Raw genomic sequence first — 20,409 nt, forward strand, 5'->3', positions numbered from 1 at the left:
TGCTCTCATTCCAGCTAAATCTCCTTGTGGTACTACAGGTAGAAAGGGAAGGCTATCCTGCACTCTTACTTGTTGGGAGCCTCGGCAGTTCACTCTTGGATGTCTCTCCTACCCCTTTACAATTAGCCAGCTAGAAACATGAGGGCCTTCCAAGAAGGGTCCTCTGGCAACCTAACCTTCCTGCCCCCACCAGCAGCTGAGTCAATTCCTTGAGTGCCCAAATCCACAGGTGTGGCTGGAGTCAGGTCTTGATTAATCTGACCTGCCCTGTCCTGGCTTTAACAAACTGTCCAACAGGGGCAGCAAAAGAGTGCCCCTAAATTTAATAATATCAGTTTAATAATTTTAATACAAGTCAAAATTTACAAAATAGTTACTGTAGGGAATAATGAATCCGTATTATAAGTGTGCTCCAAAGGATTTTTTCAGGAGCACTATTTTTCTTCCCAGCAATACATATTTTACTAAGGAAGACATAGTTTTGCATCCTAACCATTAAGCTCTAGACAAGTGGTGGCTTTTTCTTTTTCAATTTTTACAATTGTGAACACCAGCGCATAATAATTTGCTGAGTTTCAGTTAGGTTGAAAACAATGGATTCCAAAAGAGCAAACACACAGGCTTCTATATGTTACAGTTACAGCTACTAATAAAAAAGTGAGTATTTTTTCATAATTTGGATATACCTGAGGTCACTGTGACCTTATGTTGTCAATAATAAGAGTAAAAGAATTGAGCCTAAATTTTAAAAAATTGTGAAAAATTAACTCCAGGCAAGTAAGTCAAACGCAAAAAACAACTCAAAAACAAACAAACAAACAAACAAACAAACAAACAAACAAACAAACAAACTTACTTTCTCCTAACCACTTCCTGGCTCCTTCAAATCTTGCCATTTAATGATCAGAAAAGGCGGGGCTAAAGTTAGCAAGGTCTGCAGCTGCGCGGAAGCGCAGCACGTGAAGAGCAAGTCCCGCGGCTGGGGCGGCCACGAAGACGGCTGTGCTTCTCTGCTCTGCCGCCGTACTTCCGCTACTCTTGGAAAGTTCTGGAAGTTGGGAGGTGACGTGGCACCACGGACTTGCTGGTCGGGTAGGTGTGTTTACAGCCACTGCGGACCACGCTCTTCACGTTTTTTTTTCATTCTCCTGCCAGGGTGTTTTTTTTCCTCAGACTTGCCGGGTCCAGTTTTTACCTCAGAGATTTGGAGACGTGAGAGAGAATCCTCTCCACCATCCTTTATTTTTGAGAGTCATATGGAACGGGGTTTCCTGAGGTTTTTTCCTATAGGGTTGTAGAACCTTCCTTTTCGGAACCCTTGTAGTCAAGTCTGCGGATTTATATTTACTTTAGGTATTGTTTGTATCCTGCTAGGAAGACTCTTAAGAACGGAAGCCGCCGTGAAGATAGTTGTGGTCCAACCTCTCACTTGTCAGTTAAGGAGACTGAGCGGGAACGCGATTTACAGGAGATTTTTGTGCAGTGTTAAGTTGATTTGAATTTGAAAACTTGGGGAAAACAAACGAAATCCTAATAGCCCAGAATCCTAGGGACTTGGAACAGGGTAATGCCTTAAGATCGTGTGAGCTTTTTATTTTCAGACAAGGACGCAGGCCAAGTGGAGGTAAGGGGTTTTCCCCAGAGTTGCGGAGCTGGAGTGGGGGTGAGGCGCCGCCCCCCCCCCCCCCCCCCCCCGCGTGGCTGCTCGCCCGGGGGGCGTTTCCCCAGAGATACTGAAGGAGCCTTACTGCCTCAGCCCTGGTGGTCTGCCTCATTTCTATTCGTTAATTGTACACTCGTGGGGATCTGCGGACCCCAGTTCCTTTCTCACTTATTAGAAGTGCACAAAATTAACAAACCTCTCATAGCTTTACTTAAATTGTTTATAAAACCTACAATAACGGTGTGAATAATTCAATGGCTATATATTATGTGTGTATTATCAGGAGGATGATCGTTAGCTACACAGTGAATTGTATGGGAGGGGTAATAGAAGTTGCAGTCCTTCCTTTAACCAGCTAACCATTTACTCATCCAAAAACAAGTAGTTTTTGAGTGTCTACTTCTGCCAGGTGCTGGAGATAAAGTACTATTCGTACAATAAATGAGGAAATTATAGAACATTTGGCTTCAACCCAGCAGGAAGAACTTTCTAATTATTAGAGTCATTCAAAAGTAGAATGAAACTGCCTTAGGAGATAACTAACTCACCATAAACGGAAAGTGACTTTCATCTGGATTAGTTGGTTTCTAAATTTTGCTTTGAACTAATTTTATATTAAGTAACATGAAAAAGTAGATATTTGGTTGAGGTTAGGATGCTTATGTTTTAGGGGAAATGAAATATGTTTATAAATAATTTTGTTGGACAAAATGTGATAGGTGCTCAACCGAGATATTCTAAGGTGGATTCTGAGGAAGGAGAGGTCTCATTTAAGTTTGAGGGGCCCAGGGATAGTTTCTTGCAGGAGACAGCATTTCTAATGGGCTTTGAAAGAGAAGTAGGTTTTTTGTTTGTTTGTTTGTATGTTTGTTTTAATAGACTTCATTTTTTACAGTAGTTTTAGATTTACAGAGAAATTGAGGCAAAAGCCACAGTATTCCCACATACTGTTTTAGTTTCCCCTATTACTAACGTTTTATATTAGTATGGTACATTTGTCACAATTAATGAACCAATATTATTACATTATTATTAACTAAAGTTTATTCTGATTTCTGTAGTTTTAACTTAATGTCCTTTTTTTTTCTGTTCTAGGATTCCTGTCACTATACCAAATCACATTTAATTTTAATGTTTTCTTAGGTTCCTCTTGGAGGTGACAGTTTCTCAGACTTTCTTTGTTTTTGATAACCTTGATGACTTTGAGGAGTGCTGGTCAGGTGTTTTGTAGGTTGCTCAATTACTGGAATTTGGTGTGTTTCTCACTTTAGGACTAAGATTATAGATTATTGAGAAGAAGGTTACATTGTATCATTGGTACATACTATCAGTGTGATTTATACCTATTGGTGTAGCCTTTGACCACCTGGCTGAGGTAGTACCTGTCATGTTTTTCCAATGTCTTCTACCTGTCATGTTTCTCCAATGTGTCTTGAAGACATTGTCAAGAGATTTGTCGCCTCTCCCCCATTTATTAATTTTTAATTCATTTTAATCAGTATGGATGTGTGACTTTTTGTTTTATAGTTTGAAATATGATAAATGTTATGACTTTTATATTATTAATATAATTTAATATTATTTTATTATAATTTTACTTATTTTGCTACTCAGATTGTTCCAGCTTTAGCCATAGGAATCTCTTTCAGGTGATTACTCTTTTTGACATACTTCTCTCAGTTTTAGTTTTTCCTTTGTTTTTTTAAATTTATTTCTGAGAGAGAGAAAAAGTGCACATGCACACGAGATAGGGAGGGGGATAAAGGAAGAGAGAGAGAGAGGGAAAGAATCTTAAGCAGGCTCTATACTCACTATGGAACCCAATGTAGGGTTCAATCCTGTGACCATGGGATCATGACCTGAGCCAAAATCAAAAGTCAGACACTCAACTGACTGAACCACCCAGGTGACCCACTTTGTTTTTATTTTTAATCACTTCCTTCCTTTCTGGCACTACAAAATACCCTAGGCTCAGCTTGTATATTTCTTGTCCCACTTCTTTTCACCATTTCTCCCAGGGATCTCCAGTTCTTTTTATTAGAGAAAAGTATTAGAAACCAAAGTCTGAGGCACCTGGGTGACTCAGTCAGTTAGGCACCCGACTTTGACTTAGGTCATCATCTCACAGTTCATGAGTTTGAGCCCTACATCAGGCTTTGTGCTCACAGCTGGGAGCCTGGAGCCTGCTTTGGATTCTGTGTCTCCCTCTCTCTGCCCCACCCCTGCTCAAGTTCTAGCTGTTTCCCTTAAAAATAAATAAACATTTAAAAAAAAAAATCTGGCTGCTAGGTGTGATTGTTTCTGAGAAGGTATCTTTTATTTTAGGCCCCTCTCAGATAACAAAGCAAAGAGATATATACATGTGTATGTACTAGTCTATCTATGTCCACCTATCTGTAAGTATTTTTATATATGTTCAGTTGTATCTCTATTAAGCTAATAGTGATTTCATAAGAGTGTTGCCAACACTAATCCATTACCACATGGATCATTCTAGCCTCGAAAGATTAAAAAAGAAATTTAAGCAAAAGTATGAAGAATGAACTTTTAAAATGCTGTTATGAACATTCTTGTACAAATCTTATAATACATGTTGCATGCATTTCTTTCCAGTATAAACTTAAAAGTGCAATTGCTAGGTGTGTATCTTACACCTTTAGTAGATAATGCCTATCAAGAACTCTGAAAAGTCTGAAATTTTATCCTACTTTTAAGCTGGTATTGTTTAATTGATGCTGGCAGAATATACATACATGATGCCTGGATGAGGAACAGGCTTTAAAAATCATGGCAAAAGTAGTAGCCAAAGGTTTAGGTTCCTCATGGTTTTCCTTGGCTCCCAAATCCCAAAGTGGGTAGATGTGTTGGAATAACAGAAGTGGACCTAGATGGACACATGCAATTGGTTACATTAACAAAGAGAACACTTATTAATAAGCGGTGACAAGCTTGCTTACTGCATTTCTCAGTGTTGCTCATTGCAAATGAAAAATGACCTGGATAGAGTCAGGGCCTTATGTTCTTGGCATTTCAGAAAAAACCTTCAGGCACACTGGGGGCCCATTGAAGACTACCCCAGCAATCTCTAATTGTTGACAAAGTACAGCATTCATGATAAAAACCCTCAGCAAAGGAGGTTTAGAGGGAACATAACATAATAAAGGCCATATATGAAAACCTTATAGCTAACATCATTCTCGATGGGGAAAAACTGAGAGCTTTTCTCCTAAGGCCAGGAACAAGAAGAAAAAATGTCTACTGTCACCACTTATATACAACATGGTACTGGACATTCTAGCCACAGCAAGCAGACAAGAAAAAGAAAAGACATGTAAGTTGGTAAGGAAGAAATAAAACTTTCATATTTGCAGAAGACATGATACTCTTTATAAAATCTTTATGAAAGATTGTGCCAAAACCTGCTAGAATTGATAACCAAATTCAGTAAAATCACAGGATACAAAATCCGTATACAGAAATCTTGCATTTCTATACACCAATAATGAAGTAGTAGAAAAAGAAATTAAGAAAACAATCCCATTTACAATTTCACTAAAATAATAAGATACCTAGAAATAAACCTAACCAAGGAAATGAAAGATGTATACTTTGAAAACTATAAAACACTGATGAAAGAAATTGAAGACAACACAAAGAAATGGAAAGACATTCCATGCTCATGGATTGGAAGAACAAATATTGTTAACTCTTTTTAATTTTTTTTAATATGAAATTTATTGTCAAATTGGTTTCCATACAACACCCAGTGCTCCTCCCAACAGGTGCCCTCCTCAGTGCCCATCACCCACCCCTCCTTTCTCCCACTCATCAACCCTCAGTTTATTCTCAGTTTTTAAGAGTCTCTTATGGTTTGGCTCTCTCCCTCTCTAACTTTTTTTTTTCTCCTTCCCCTCCCCCATGGTCTTCTTTTAAGTTTCTCAGGATCCACATAAGAGTGGAAATATATGGTATCTGTCTTTCTCTATATGACTTATTTCACTTAGCATAACACTCTCCAGTTCCATCCACGTTGCTACAAAAGGCCATATTTCATTCTTTCTCATTGGCAAGTAGTATTCCTTTGTGTATATAAACCACAGTTTCTTTATCCACTCACCAGTTGATGGACATTTAGGCTCTTTCCATAATTTGGCTATTGTTCAAAGTGCTGTTGTAAACATTGGGGTACAAGTGCCCCTATGCACCAGCACTCCGTGTCCGTTGGGTAAATTCCTAGTAGTGCAATTGCTGGGTTGTAGGGTAGTTCTATTTTTAATTTTTTGAGGAACCTCCACACTGTTTTCCAGAGTGTCTGCACCAGCTTGCATTCCCCCCAACAATGCAAAAGAGGTCCTCTGTCTCCGCATCCTCGCCAACATCTGTTGTTGCCTGAATTGTTCATGTTAGCCATTCTGGCAGGTATAAAGTGGTATCTCATTGTGGTTTTGATTTGTATTTCCCTGATGATGAGTGATGTTGAGCATTTTTTCATGTGCCTGTTGGCCATCTGGATGTCTTCTTTGGAGAAGTGTCTATTTGTGTCTTTTGCCTATTTCTTTACTGGATTCTTTGTTTTTTTGGGTGTTGTGTTTGATAATTTCTTCGTAGATTTTGGATACTACCCCTTTATCTGATATGTCATTTGCAAATACCTTTTCCCATTCTGTCGGTTGCCTTTTAGTTTTGCTGATTGTTTCCTTCGCTGTGCAGAAGATTTTTATTTTGATGAGGTCCCAGTAGTTCATGTTTGCTTTTGTTTCCCTTGCCTCCAGAGGTTTTTGTTTCCCTTGCCTCCAGGTCAAAGAGGTTTTTGCCTGCTTTCTCCTCCAGGATTTTGATGGTTTCCTGTCTTGTCTTTCATCCATTTTGAGTTTATTTTTGTGTATGGTGTAAGAAAGTGGTCCAGGTTCATTCTTCTGCATGTCATTTTTCCCATCACCACTTGCTGAAGAGACTGTCTTTATTCCATTAGATATTCTTTCCTGCTTTGTCAAAGATTAGTTGGCCATACATTTGTGGGTCCATTTCTGCGTTCTCTATTCTGTTCCATTGATCTGAGTGTCTTTTCTTGTGCTAGTACCATACTGTCTTGATGATTACAGCTTTGCAGTATAGCTTGAAGTCTGGGATTGTGATGCTTCCTGATTTGGTTTTCTTTGTCAAGATCGCTTTGGCTATTATGGCTATCCACACAAATTTTAGGATTATTTGTTCTAGCTCTGTGAAGAATGCTGGTGTTATTTTGATAGGGATTGCATTGAATATGTAGATTGCTTTGGGTAGTATTGACATTTTAACAATATTTGTTCTTCCTATCCAGGAGCATGGAATCTTTTTCCATTTTTTTGTGTCTTCTTCAATGTCTTTCATAAGTTTTCTATAGTTTTCAGTGTATAGGTTTTTTACCTCTTTGGTTATATTTATTCCTAGGTATTTTATGGTTTTTTGTGCAACTGTAAATGGGATTGATTCCTTGATTTCTCTTTCTTTCACTTCATTGTTGGTGTATAAGAATGCAACTGGTTTCTGTGCATTGATTTTATATCCTACCACTTTGCTGAATTCATGAACCAATTCTAGCAATTTTTTTGGTGGAATCTTTTGAGTTTTCCGTATAGACTATCATGTCATCTGCGAAGAGTGAAAGTATGCCTCCTCCTGGCCAGTTCGGATGCCTTTTATTTCTTTGTGTTGTCTGATTGCAGAGGCTAAGACTTCCAATACTATGTTGAATAACAGTGGCGAGAGTGGACATCCCTGTCTTGTTCCTGACCTTAGGGGGAAAGCTCTGTTTTTCTCCATTGAGGATGATATTAGCATTGGGTTGTTCATATATGGCTTTTATGATCCCGAGGTATGCTCCTTCTTTCCTATTCTTGACGTTTTTTATCAAGAAAGGATGCTGTATTTTGTCAAATGCTTTCTCTGCATCTATTGAGAGGATCATATGGTTCTTGTCCTTTCTTTTATTGATGTGATGAATCATGGTAATTGTTTTGCGAATATTGAACCAGCCCTGCATCCCAGGTATAAATCCCACTTGGTCGTGGTGAATAATTTTTTTAATGTATTGTTGGATCCGGTTGGCTACTATCTTGTTGAGGATTTTTTCCTCCGTATTCATCAGGGAAATTGGTCTATAGTTCTCCTTTTTTAGTGGGGTCTCTGTCTGGTTTTGGAATCAGGGTAATGCTGGTTTCATAGAAAGAGTTTGGAAGTTTTCCTTCCATTTCTATTTTTTGGAACAGCTTCAAGAGAATAGGTGTTAACTCTTCCTTAAATGTTTGGTAGAATTCCTCTGGAAAGCCATATGGCCCTGGACTCTTGTTTTTTGGGAGATTTTTGATTACCAGTTCGAATTCCCTACTGGTTTGGGGTCTGTTCAAATTTTCTATTTCTTCCTGTTTAGTTTTGGTAGTGTATGTGTTTCTAGGAATTTGTCCATTTCTTCCAGATTGCCCATTTTATTGGCATATAATTGCTCATAATATTCTCTTACTGTTTTTATTTCTGCTGTGTTGGTTTTGATCGCTTCTTTTTCATTCTTGATTTTATGTGTTCTTGTCCTTTCCTCTTTTTTTTTGATCATACTGGCTAGTGGTTTATCAATTTTGTTAATTCTTTCAAAGACCAGATACTGGTTTCATTGATCTGTTTTGGTTTTTTTTGGTTTCGATAGCATTAATTTCTGCTCTAATCTTTATTATTTCCTGTCTTCTGCTGGTTTTGGGTTTTATTTGCTGTTCTTTTTTCAGCTCCTTAAGGCATAACGTTAGGTTGTATATCTGAGATCTTTCTTCCTTCTTTAGGAAGGCCTGGATTGCTATATACTTTCCTCTTGTGGACTGCCTTTGCTGTGTCCCAGAGGTTTTGGGTTGTGGTGTTATCATTTTCATTGACTTCCATATACTTTTTAATTTCCTTTAACTGCTTGGTTAGCCCATTCATTCTTTAGTAGGATGTTCTTCAGTCTCCAAGTATTTGTTACCTTTCCAAATTTTTTCTTGTGGTTGATTTCGAGTTCCATAGCATTGTGGTCTGCAAATATGCACAGTATGATATCAATCTTTTTGTACTTACTTAGGGCTTATTTGTGTCCCAGTATATGGTCTATTCTGGAGAACGTTCCATTTGCACTGGAGAAGAATGTATATGCTGCTGCTTTAGGATGAAATGTTCTGAATATATCTGTTAAGTCCATCTGGTCCAGTGTGTCATTCAAAGCCATTGTTTCCTTGTTGATTTTTTGATTAGATGATCTGTCCATTGCTGTGAGTAGGGTGTTGAAGTCTCCTATTATGATATTACTGTCAATGAGTTTCTTTATGTTTGTGATTGATTTATATATTTGGGTGCTTTCACATTTGGTGCATAAATGTTTACAATTGTTAGGTCTTCTTGGTGGATAGAGCCCTTGATTATACTATAATGCCCTTCTGCATCTCTTGATACAGCCTTTATGTTAAAGTCTAGATTGTCTGATATAAGTATGGCTACTCCGGCTTTCTTTTGTTGACCATTAGCATCATATATGGTTCTCCATCCTCTTATTTTCAATCTTAAGGTGTCTTTAGGTCTAAAGTGGGTCTCTTGTAAACAGCATATAGATGGATTTTGTTTTCTTATCCGTTCTGTTACCCTATGTCTTTTGATTGGAGCATTGAGTCCATTGACGTTTAGAGTGAGTACTGAAAGATATGAATGTATTGCCATTATGATGTTTGTAGAGTTGGAGTTTCTGGTGGTTCTCTGGTCCTTTATAATCTTTGTTGCTTTTGGTATTTATATATATATATATTTTTTTTTTCATCTTTTTTTCCCTCAAAGAGTTCCCCTTAAAATTTCTTGCAGGGCTAGTTTAGTGGTCACAAACTCCTTTAATTTTTGTTTGTCTGGGAAACTTTTTATCTCTCCTTCTATTTTAAATGACAGTCTTGCTGGATAAAGAATTCTTGGCTGCATATTTTTCTGATTCAGTACACTGAATATATCCTGCCACTCCTTTCTGGCCCGCCAAGTTTCTGTGGATAGGTCTGCTGCAAACCTGACCTGTCTTCCCTTGTATGTTAGGGACTTTTTTTTCCCTTGCTGCTTTCATGATTCTCTCCTTGACTGACTATTTTGTGAATTTGACTATGATATGCCTTGTTGATGGTCAGTTTTTGTTGAATCTAATGGGGGTCCTATGTGCTTCCTGGGTTTTGATATCTGTGTCTTTCCCCAGGTTAGGAAAGTTTTCTGCTATGATTTGCTCACATAACCCTTCTACCCCTATTTCTCTCTCTTCCTCTTCTGGGACACCTATGATTCTGATCTTGTTCTTTTTTAATGAGTCACTGATTTCTCTAATTCTTAAATCATGCTTTTTTGCCTTAAGCTCCCTCTTTTTTTTCTGCTTCATTATTCTCTATAAGTTTGTCCTCTATATCACTGATTCTCTGTTCTGCCTTATCCATCCTTGCCACCACTGCATCCATCCATGATTACAGCTCAGTTACAGCATTTTGAGTTTCATTCTGGCTATTTTTTACTTCTTTTATCTCTGCAGAAAGGGATTCTAATCTATTTTCGACTCCAGCTAGGATTCTTATTATCGTGATTCTAAATTCTGGTTCAGACATCTTGCTTGTATCTGTGTTGGTTAAATCCCTGGCTGTCGTTTCTTTGTGCTCTCTCTTTTGGGGTGAATTCCTTTGTTTGTCATTTTGAAGGGAGAAAAGGAATTAATGAGGTAGAAAAATAAAAATTAAAAAAATATTAAAATTTAAAAAATACTAAAATTTAAAAATTAAACACACACACAAATTGAATAAATGATGCTAGATCCTAGGTGTGTTTTGGTGGGTGTTGAAAGTGGTTTGACAGATTAGAGAAAAAAAGGGGGGGCAGGAAAGGAAATCGTTTGAGAATTTGAAAAAATGAATACACTGAAGTAGACTAAAATGAGATGATGGGAGTAAAATAGAATTTGAAAAAAATTACACAAAAGTAAATATAGTAGAAAAAAATTTAAATATTTTTAATAAAAATTAAAAATAAATAATTTTTTCTCTTTCTGTATTCAAGAAAAAGAAAAGAAACAAAAAGAAAAAAAGAAAAAAATCGTTTGAAAATTTGAACAAGTGCATACACTGTAGTAGACTAAAATAAAATGATGCAAGTAATATAGAATTTGAAAAAATTTACATAAAAGCAAAATATAGTAAAAAAATTAAAAATATTTTCAATAAAATTGAACATAAAAATGAGGTTTTTCTCTTTCTGCATTCAAGGAAAAAAACAAAAAGGAAAAAAAAAGAAAAAGAAATCATTTGAAAATTTGAAAAGGTGAATACATTGAAGTAGACTAAAAGAAAATGATGGACGTAAGATAAATTTGAAAAAATGTACACAAGAGTAAAAAAATAGTAAAAAATTAAAAACATTTTTAATAAAAATTGAAGATAAAAATGAATTTTTTCTCTTCCTGCCGAATTCTGTGGTTCAGGTTGTGCAGATTGTTGTGCTAATCCTCCAGTCAGTTTTCTAGGTGTGTAGGATGGTTTAGTGTTGGTCTGGCTGTATTTCATGGACACAAGACACACAAAAAACTTCCAGGCTGTGCTGCCATCTTGGCTCCTCCTAGACTTTAGATTTGTTGTTACCATTGGGTTCATATTATAACTTCTTATGTTATAGCAATCTATATCAATGTGATGGTTGCTTAAGTTTGAACACATTCTAAAAGCACTAAATTTTTACTCCCTACTCCATATTTTAGGTATATGTTGTCATATGCTACATCTTTTTATTTTGTATATCCTTTGACCAATTTTTATCAGTATAATTGATTTTACTACTGTTGTGTTTTAATGTCCACATTGGCTTTATAAATTATTAATCTGCCTTTATGTTTGATTTTATCTATGAATTTATTTCCTTTCATATTTTTTTTTCCACTTATGGCCTTTTCTTTCTTCTTAAAGAATTATCTTTAACATTTTTTGTAAAGCTAATTTAATGGTGATGAACATCTTTAACTTTTGTCAGAGGATCTTACAACCTCTCCTTCTGTTCTGAGTGATAAACTTGCTGAGTAGAGTATTCTTCACATAGGTTTTTTTCCTTTCAGCACTTTGAATGTGTCCTGCCTCTCCAGTCTGGTCTGCAAAGTTTCTTCCAAAAATCAACTGATAGCTTTCTGGCATTTTCCTTGTATGTAACTGTTTTCTTTTTTCTTGCTTCTTTTAAAATTCTCTATCATTATTTTTGCTGTTCTAAATATGTGTATTGGTGTGGACTAACTTGGGTTTACCTTTATATAGGCTGGCTGTACTTCCTGGACTTGGATGGCTGTTTTCTTTTCCAGAGTAGGGAACTTTTCATCTGTTATTTTTTTTAGGTAAGTTTTCTGCCCCTTACTCTTTATCTGTTCATTCCAGGATCTCTGTAATGGGAGTGTTACTGTACTTGATGATATTGCTGAGTTCCTTTAACCTATTTTCATTTGTTATTACTCTTTTTGCTCTTAAACTTGGTTGCTTTCCATTACTCTGTCTTCCAGATCACTGATCCTTTCTTCTGTATCCTCTGATCTGTTTGTTGATTCTCTCTAGTGTATTTTTTTTATTTCAGTTATTGAATTTTTAAGTTCTGACTAGTTCTTTTTTATATTTTATGTCTCTTTGTTGAGGTTGTTACTGAGATTGCTGTCTTTTTTCAAGTTGTATTTTTATGATCATTACTTTGAATTCTTTATCTGTTTCATTTAGTTCATTTACTATGATTTTGTCTTGTTCTTTCATTTGAGACATATCTTGTGTCTCCTTTTTGTCTAATTATCAGTTTTTGTTTCTATGTATTAGGTAAGTCACTTATGTCTCATGGTCTTGAAAGAAGTAGCCTCATGTAGAAGATGTCCTATGGTGCCCTGTAGTGCAATCCCTCTGGGTCTCCAGAACCAGGCTCTCCAATGGTCTTGCTTGTGTCTGCTGTACTAAATGATAAATGTCATGTTTGTTCTGACTGTTCTGCCAACCAGCCGTTCCCCACCATTCTCCCTTGGGTTTCTCTATTCCCTGAGGCACAACAATATTGAAATTAGGCCAGTCAGTAACCGTACAGTGGACTCTGAGTGTTCATGTGAAACGAAGAGTCCACACACCTCACCTTAAATTGAAAGCTAGCAATAACTAAGCTTAATGAGGAAGGCATGTCAAAAGGCCAAGATGGGCTGAAAGTTAGGCTTCCTGCAGTTAACCAGTTAGCCAGGTTATGAATGAAAAGAAAGAGTTTGTGAAGGAAATTAAGAGTGCTATTCCAGTCAACACACAAATGATAAGAAAGCAAAATAGCCTTTTTTTACTGATAAGGAAAAAGTTTTAGTGAGCTGAATAGATCAAACTAACTACTATAGTCCCTTAAATTCCTAATCCAGAGCAAGGCCCTAACTCTTTTCAATTCTGTGAAGACTAAGAAAGGCCAGGAGGCTGCAGAAGTAAAAATTTGAAGCTAGCAGAAGTTGGTTCATGAGATGTAAGAAAAGACCTCTTCATAAAAGTTCAAGGTGGGGGTGCCTGGGTGGCTTACTTGGTTAAGTGTCCAACTTCAGCTCAGGTCATGATCTTGCAGTTTGCGAGTTTGAGGCCCACATTGGGCTCTGTGCTGACAGCTTGGAGCCTGGAGCCTGCTTCAGATTCTGTGTCTCCCTCTCTCTCTGAGCCCCCCCCCCCCCCCCCGTCTCTCTGTCTCTCTTTCTCTCTTTCAAAAATAAATAAACATTAACTATTTTTTTTCTAAGTAGAAGGTGAAGGAGCAGATGCTGATGTAGAAGCTGCAGCAAGTTATCTAGAAGATCTAGCTAAGATAATTCATGAAGGTGGCTACATAAACAACAGAATGTAGATGTAACTAACAGCCTTGTATTGGAAGGAGGTGCCATCTAGGACTTTGTTAGCTAGAGAGAAGTCAGTGCAAGTCAATACCTGGCTTCACAGTGCCAAAGGATAGATAGGCTGACTTTCTTGTTAGGGGCTAATGCAGCTGATGATTTGAAGTTGAAGCCAGTGGTCATTTGCCATTCTGAAAATCTTAAGGCTTTTAAGAATTGTGCTAAATCTGTGCTTGTGCTGTATAAATGGAACAACAGATCTGAGTGATAGCACATCTGTTTATAGCATGGTTTACTGAATATTTCAAACCTACTTTTGAGATGTACCACTCGGAAAAAATGTTTTTTTTTTTAAATATTACTGCTCATTGGCATTGCACCTGATCACCCAAGGGTTTTGAGATGTACAGTGAGATTAATGTTGTTTTCTTGACTACTGACACATCTGTTGTGCAACTCATAGATCAAGGAGTAATTTCGACTTTCAAATCTTACTATGAGAAATGCGTTTCATAAGGCTACAGTTGCCGTAAATAGTGATTCTTCTGATGGATCTGGGCAAAGTTGGTTGAAAAACTTCTGGAAAGGAGTCACCATTCTAGATCCCATTAAGAACATTCATGATTCATGGGAAGGGGTCAAAATATCAACATGAACCAGAGTTTGCAAGATGCTGATTCTTACCCTCATAGATAGTGGAGAGGTTCAGGACTTCATTGGAGGAAATAATTGCAGATATGGTGGAAATAGCAAGAGAAGTAGAATGAGAAGTAGAGCCTGAATATGTGACTCAATGGCTGCAATCAATGACTGAAAGACTTTCACTGAGGAGTTGTTTCTTTTATTTTTTAAGTTTATTTATTTTGAAAGAGGGAGCATGCAATCAGGGGGAAGGGCAGAGAGAGAGAAGAGAGAGAATCCCAAGCAGGATCCACGTCATCAGTGCAGAGCCTGACATGGGCTTCGACTCCACGAACCATGAGATTAAGACCTGAGTCGAAGTCAAGAGTCAAATGCTTAACCGACTGAGCCACCCAGGTGTTCTTGAGAACGTACTTCTTAAGGATGGGCACAGAAAGTGGTTTCCTGAGATGGAATCTACTCCTGGCAAAGTTGCTGTGCAGGTGGTTGAAATGACAACAGAGGATTTAGAATATTACATAAACTTAGTTGATAAAGCAGCAGCAGGGTTTGAAAGGACTGACTCCAATTTTGAAAGAAGATCTACTGTCAATAAAATGTTATCAGACAGCATCATGTGCTATAGGTAAATGGTTTCTGAACACAAGAGTAAATCAGTATGGCAGACTTCCTTGTTGTCTTATTTTAAGAAATTGCCACAGCCAGACAAACTTTCAGCAGCCACTATCCTGGTAAGTCAACAACCATCAACATTGAGGAAAGACCCTTCTCCAGCAAAAAGATGACATTCACTGAAAGCTCAAGATTACGGTTAGCATTTTTAGCAAAAACGTATTTTGTTTTTCTAATGTTTATTTATTTTTGAGAGAGAGAGACAGAGACAGAGCATGAGCAGGGGAGGGACAGAGAGAGGAGACAGAATCTGAAGCAGACTCCAGGCTCTGAGCTGTCAGCACAGAACCCAACATGGGGCTGGAACTCAGGAGCTATGAGATCATGACCTGAGCTGAAGTCAGATGCTTAAATGACTGAGCCACCCAGGCAAGCCAAAAAAGTATTTTTTAATTAAGATATGTACATTTTTAAAGACATAATGTTGGGGCGCCTGGGTGGCTCAGTTGATTAAGTGTCCGACTTCGGCTCAGGTCATGATGTTGGGGTTTGTGAGTTCGAGCCCCACATTGGGCTCTGTGCTGACAGTTCGGAGCCTGGAGCCTGCTTCCGGTTCTGTGTCTCCCTCTCTCTCTGCCCCTCCCCCACTTGTGCTCTGTCTCTCTCTGTCTATCAAAAATAAATAAATGTAAACAAAATTTTTTTAAAAAGACATAATGCTATTGCACACCCAGCAGACTATAGTATAGTAGACAGAACTCTCTTTTTAAAGTTTATTGATTTATTTTGAGAGAGAGCACAAGTGGGGGAGGAGTAGAGAGAAAGAAATCGAGACAATTTCTCAATTGGGTGGGACGCCTGAGTGGCTCAGTCATTAAGCATTTGACTTCAGGTAATGTCACAGTTCATGAGCATGAACTCTGCTTTGGGTGAGCACGAGCCCTGTGTCAGGTAAGCACAAGCCCTGCTTCCCGCAAAAACATGAGTTCCACTTCTGGTGAGCCCAGCTTCTCTCTCTCCCTCTCTCCCTCTTTCTCTGTCTCCCTCCATCTTCCTCTGTCTCCCTCTCTCTCTCTCTGCCCCTCACTCACTTGCTCTCTCTCTCAGTCACACACAGAAAGAAAGAAAGAAAGAAAGAAAGAAAGAAAGAAAGAAAGAAAAAAAAAAAAATCCTAAGTATGCAAGCAGCCTGTGAGCTGCTAGTGCAGAGCCCACCTCAGGGCTCCTACTCTTGAAACCATGAGATTATGACTGAGCCAAAACGAAGAGTCAGATGCTTACCCTACTGAGCCACCCAGACGCCCAGTATAATATACATAACTTTTTTACTTTATTTCTATTATTTTTTTTTTTTTTTAAATAGGCCCCATGCCTAGTGTGGAGCCCAAAGCAGGCCTTGAACTCATGACCCTGAGATCACAACCTGAACTCAATATCAAGAGCCAGACCCTTAACTGACTGAGCCACCCAGGTGCCCCAAGCATATGTAACTTTTATATGCACCAGGAAACCAAAAAATTCATTTAACTTACATTATTGTGATATTTGCTTTACTGGGGGGGGGGGGGGGGCGGATCGAGAACCTAATTCACAATTCCTCCGAGATATACCTGTATTTAGATTTCTCTTTTCTTATTTCCATATCTTCACTATTGGAATTTTTTTCTTATTAGAACAGTGTCCATTTCATATAGGCATCAAATTTGCTGATACAGAGTTGTTAAAATCTTTATAATATTTTTAACTTCTGAAAGTTTGGCAGTGATATTCCTTCTTACATTCCAGATTTGGTAGTTTATATCTCCTCACTCCCCACTTCTCTCCTTTTTTCTCTCTGTTAATTTAGCTAAATGTCAATTTTTTTTCATCTTTTCAAAGAGCCAACTTTCTCTTTCATTAATTTTCATTAATTTTCTCTGGTGTTTTTCTGTATTCTATTTTATGGAATTCTGTTTTAATCTTTGTTACTTTTTTCTAATTGTTTTGGCTTTAATTTGTTCTTCTGGGTTTTTTTTTTTTTTTTAATGGAGTAAGGTACTAACTTGAAATCTTCTTTTTAAATTTAGTCTTTTAAAGCTATAAATTTCCCTGGATACTACTTTAGCCATATCCTATGAATTTTGATACATTTTCTATTTCTTCTCACTCAGCTCAAAATAATGTCTAATTTCCATTGTGATTCCTTTTTTGATGCATGCATTTCTTATGTATGTTTAACTTCTTTATTTGAAGAAATTTGGTTTTATTGGTATTGATTTCTAATTTAATTCTCTTATGGTTAGAGGGCATGCTTTGTATCATTTTTGTTTCATGTGTTTTGGGTCTCTGTTAGATGGGTCTCTGTTAGATGTTACGTTTACAGTTGTTATATATTCCTGATATATTGACTCTTTTATCATTTTAAAGTATCTCTCTTGGTCTCTAGTGATGTTTCTTATCCTAAAGTCTATTTTGTTTTTCATTAATACAGCCACTCCAGCTCTCTTATACTGTTTGCATGGTGTATCTTTTTATTATGATTTTCAGTCTGTTTATATTCTTGAATCTACGACAGCGTATAGTGGATTTTGCTTTGGAACATTTTCCTGTTCATATTTGATGTGATTATTCAATATGGCTGGATTTATGCCTATTATTTAAAATTTGTAAGAGATATAATCCACATAACACAAAAATAACTTTTAAAGTGAATTAAAATGAATTTTTAAAGTGACTTAAAGTGAATTTTAAATTCAGTGATTTTTAGTATATTCACTTTGCTGTACAACCATCACCACCATTAGGTCTGCCATTTTGTCATTTATTCTTTATAGGTATTTTGTTGTTATTCTTCTGTTATTTTTTTTACTACCATTTTTGTGATGTATGAATATTTTTTTTAGTTTACAACTTTAATTCCTCTTTATTTTTTTACTTTTTGTTTTTTAGTTACTTTCTAAGTGTTTTTAGACTATAATATGCATCTTATTATTTCAGGTTAATACTTCTACTTGGTACTATGAAATGGATTCTCCCACTGAGAGATGTTAGAAGTTAAATATATGAGATATTTATTACAATTAAAATAGTTTCTTTCATTGCTAGAAGCCTACTGTTAATATTACCAGTGTATCTCATCACTGATGTTATAGGAATATAATTCATTGATCAACTACTTAGTAAACCCCACTATGCTAAATGTTAAGGGAATATAATAAGGAAGTAAATTCATATCTCAAACAAGTAGAGGGAAATTCTTTAATGATATTAATTGGGAAAGATAATTATGGGATAATATTTGAGGTTTTGTAGATAGAGAGGAGATTTACATTTTCAGAGATAAGAGGGGCATTTCATTGAGAAACCTGAGAAAATTTTGGAAGTTTAGAATATGGATGGTGTATGTAAGTGATGGCAATTAAAATACCACAGACATGGGGCGCCTGGGTGGCTCAGTCGGTTGGGCGTCCGACTTCGGCTCAGGTCATGATCTCACGGTCCGTGAGTTCGAGTCCCGCGTCGGGCTCTGTGCTGACGGCTCAGAGCTTGGAGCCTGTTTCAGATTCTGTGTCCCCCTCTCTCTCTGACCCTCCCCCGTTCATGCTCTGTCTCTCTCTGTCTCAAAAATAAATAAACGTTTAAAAAAAAAATTTAAAAAAAATACCACAGACTTCGTGCTTAAAATGGCAGATTGACCCCATTTGTTTATCTTCTCTTTTTCTCCAAAGGCTTTTGAAATGACAGTAAATATTTCTTTAAAAAGTTAACAAACACAAAGATATGAGGAATAAAATAGCAAATGAGAGATTTAAATGAGTAGGAGGAAGCTAGAAGACAGGAATGGTAATTGATTTGGTTATAAAAGAAAATTATCTATGTGTCTACAGAGGGAGAAATTAATGAGAAAAGAGGAGTTTTGCTTCATGGACCTCCTGAGAGGCTGAGTACTGTACTTAGAAGCATCAGGTATTGGTGCCATCAAGAGCAGAATGTGGAAGAAGGAAAGATTGTTGAAAGTTTATATGCAAATCTGTTAGAACCTCCCTGGGTTCTCTTCTCCATCCTGAATGTCCAAGCAAATTCACTTTACAGTTCTCCTATGGAGGAGGCTGGAGGTTTGTTTTCTGGAGTAGTTCAGCTGGGAAGATGGATTTGGGAATACCAGGCAAATGTCTTACCTTATAAGAGATGTCTTCTCTGACCATCCCAACATAAAATAACAGCCTCCAGCACTTACTCCCCATATACCCTGATTTATTTTTCTCCATGGCACACATTACTACCTTCCATCACTCTCTCCTTATCACCCATATTTGTCTTTTGTTTTTTAATTGCTGGAATCATCCCACTAGAATGGAAGCTTCATGAGGGTAGAGATTTGTCTGTTTTGTTCACTGTTGTGTCCCCAGTCCGTATAATAGTATCAGATATGTACATAAATATTTTTAATTAATAAATACAGAAATAAGAAAAATTAAGGATCACTAGACATTTGAGGAAAACTCCAACACGAAAACTAGATAAGATAATCAGAAAAAAAGAGACTTGTAGAAAACAGACCATATGGACAACAGAAGAAAACTTTTTGAAGATGTAATTAATTACCTCAGGGAAATTACAGATTTTTGAGTTCATAAAATAAACAGATGCCATAAAGAAGAATGATCAGAGAGTAAGAAAGAACCTCTAATAACTATATATATCATATATATGATATATAATCATATGATATATATCATACATGATGTGTATATATATATATATTATATATGTATATGTATCATATGTATATATGATGGTTTAAATTTTAAAAAACAAAACTCTTGGCTTCTGGTTGCCAGTCCAGCATGTAAAGAGCATGGAGCTAGTAACTCCATCCTATTAATAAGTAAAAAGCTGAACAAACTGAAAAATCAACAACTCTTCTTAAATCTGTCAGGGAAGTGAGATTACATGGCAAACTTCTCCACCCAAAATTTTAGAGGCAGAGAGATTGATACAAAGAATCACCTAATTGGAGCAGAAACCAATAAGCAGAAACCTCTGCAGGAACCAGTACTGGGATAGGAAAATCTAAAGTGTAATTGAAGAATTCCTGAAAGCACTGTGTCAATAAGTGCGGAGATCAAATCATTAGGGGACCCTGTCTTAGTTTGACCTGCCATAGCCATTCCCACAGACTGGGTGGCTTAAACAGCAGAGATTTATTTTCTTAAAGTTCTGTAGGCCAGAAGTCTGAGGTCAGGGTGCCATCTTAGTGCTATTCTGGTAGGAACTTGCTTCCTAGCTTGCAGATAGCCTTCTTGCTGTGTCCTTATATAGCAGGGAGAGAGTGACTGCACTAGCAAGCTCTAGCATCTCTTCTTATAAGGGCGCTGATCCCATCATGAGGGGCCCACACTCTTGATCTCATCTAAACCTTCCTATTTCCAAATACCATCACATTGAGGATTGGGGCCTCATTATGTGATTTTGGTGGAACATAATTCAGTCCATAGCAGGCCTCCGCATTTTGTGAGTTCTACCTCCAGGAGCTCTACCAGGTTCTCACAGTGAATATTGAAGAAAACTTCCTTTGTGCTTCTGGTTGGGGGCTGGGGGTGGGGGGTATTTTGAAATATGCAAGCATCCTGTTCTTTTTTTT

The 20,409-nt window shown here is 37.1% G+C and overlaps 1 protein-coding gene across 1 annotated transcript in view; it reads left to right on the plus strand.

Annotated features, from left to right (window-relative positions):
- The first annotated feature begins 969 nt into the window (after positions 1–969).
- CUNH1orf146 (chromosome unknown C1orf146 homolog) overlaps positions 970–20,409 on the plus strand; it is a 57,483-nt gene continuing 38,043 nt past the window's right edge. The window contains exon 1 of the mRNA XM_040470974.1: positions 970–1,092. The gene's annotated coding sequence lies outside the window, so the exon portion shown is untranslated. The remainder of the gene's footprint in view (positions 1,093–20,409) is intronic.

The sequence above is a fragment of the Herpailurus yagouaroundi genome, unplaced genomic scaffold, assembly GCF_014898765.1.
Source record: "Herpailurus yagouaroundi ecotype Mexico unplaced genomic scaffold, PumYag 77, whole genome shotgun sequence".
NCBI lineage: Eukaryota > Metazoa > Chordata > Mammalia > Carnivora > Felidae > Herpailurus > Herpailurus yagouaroundi.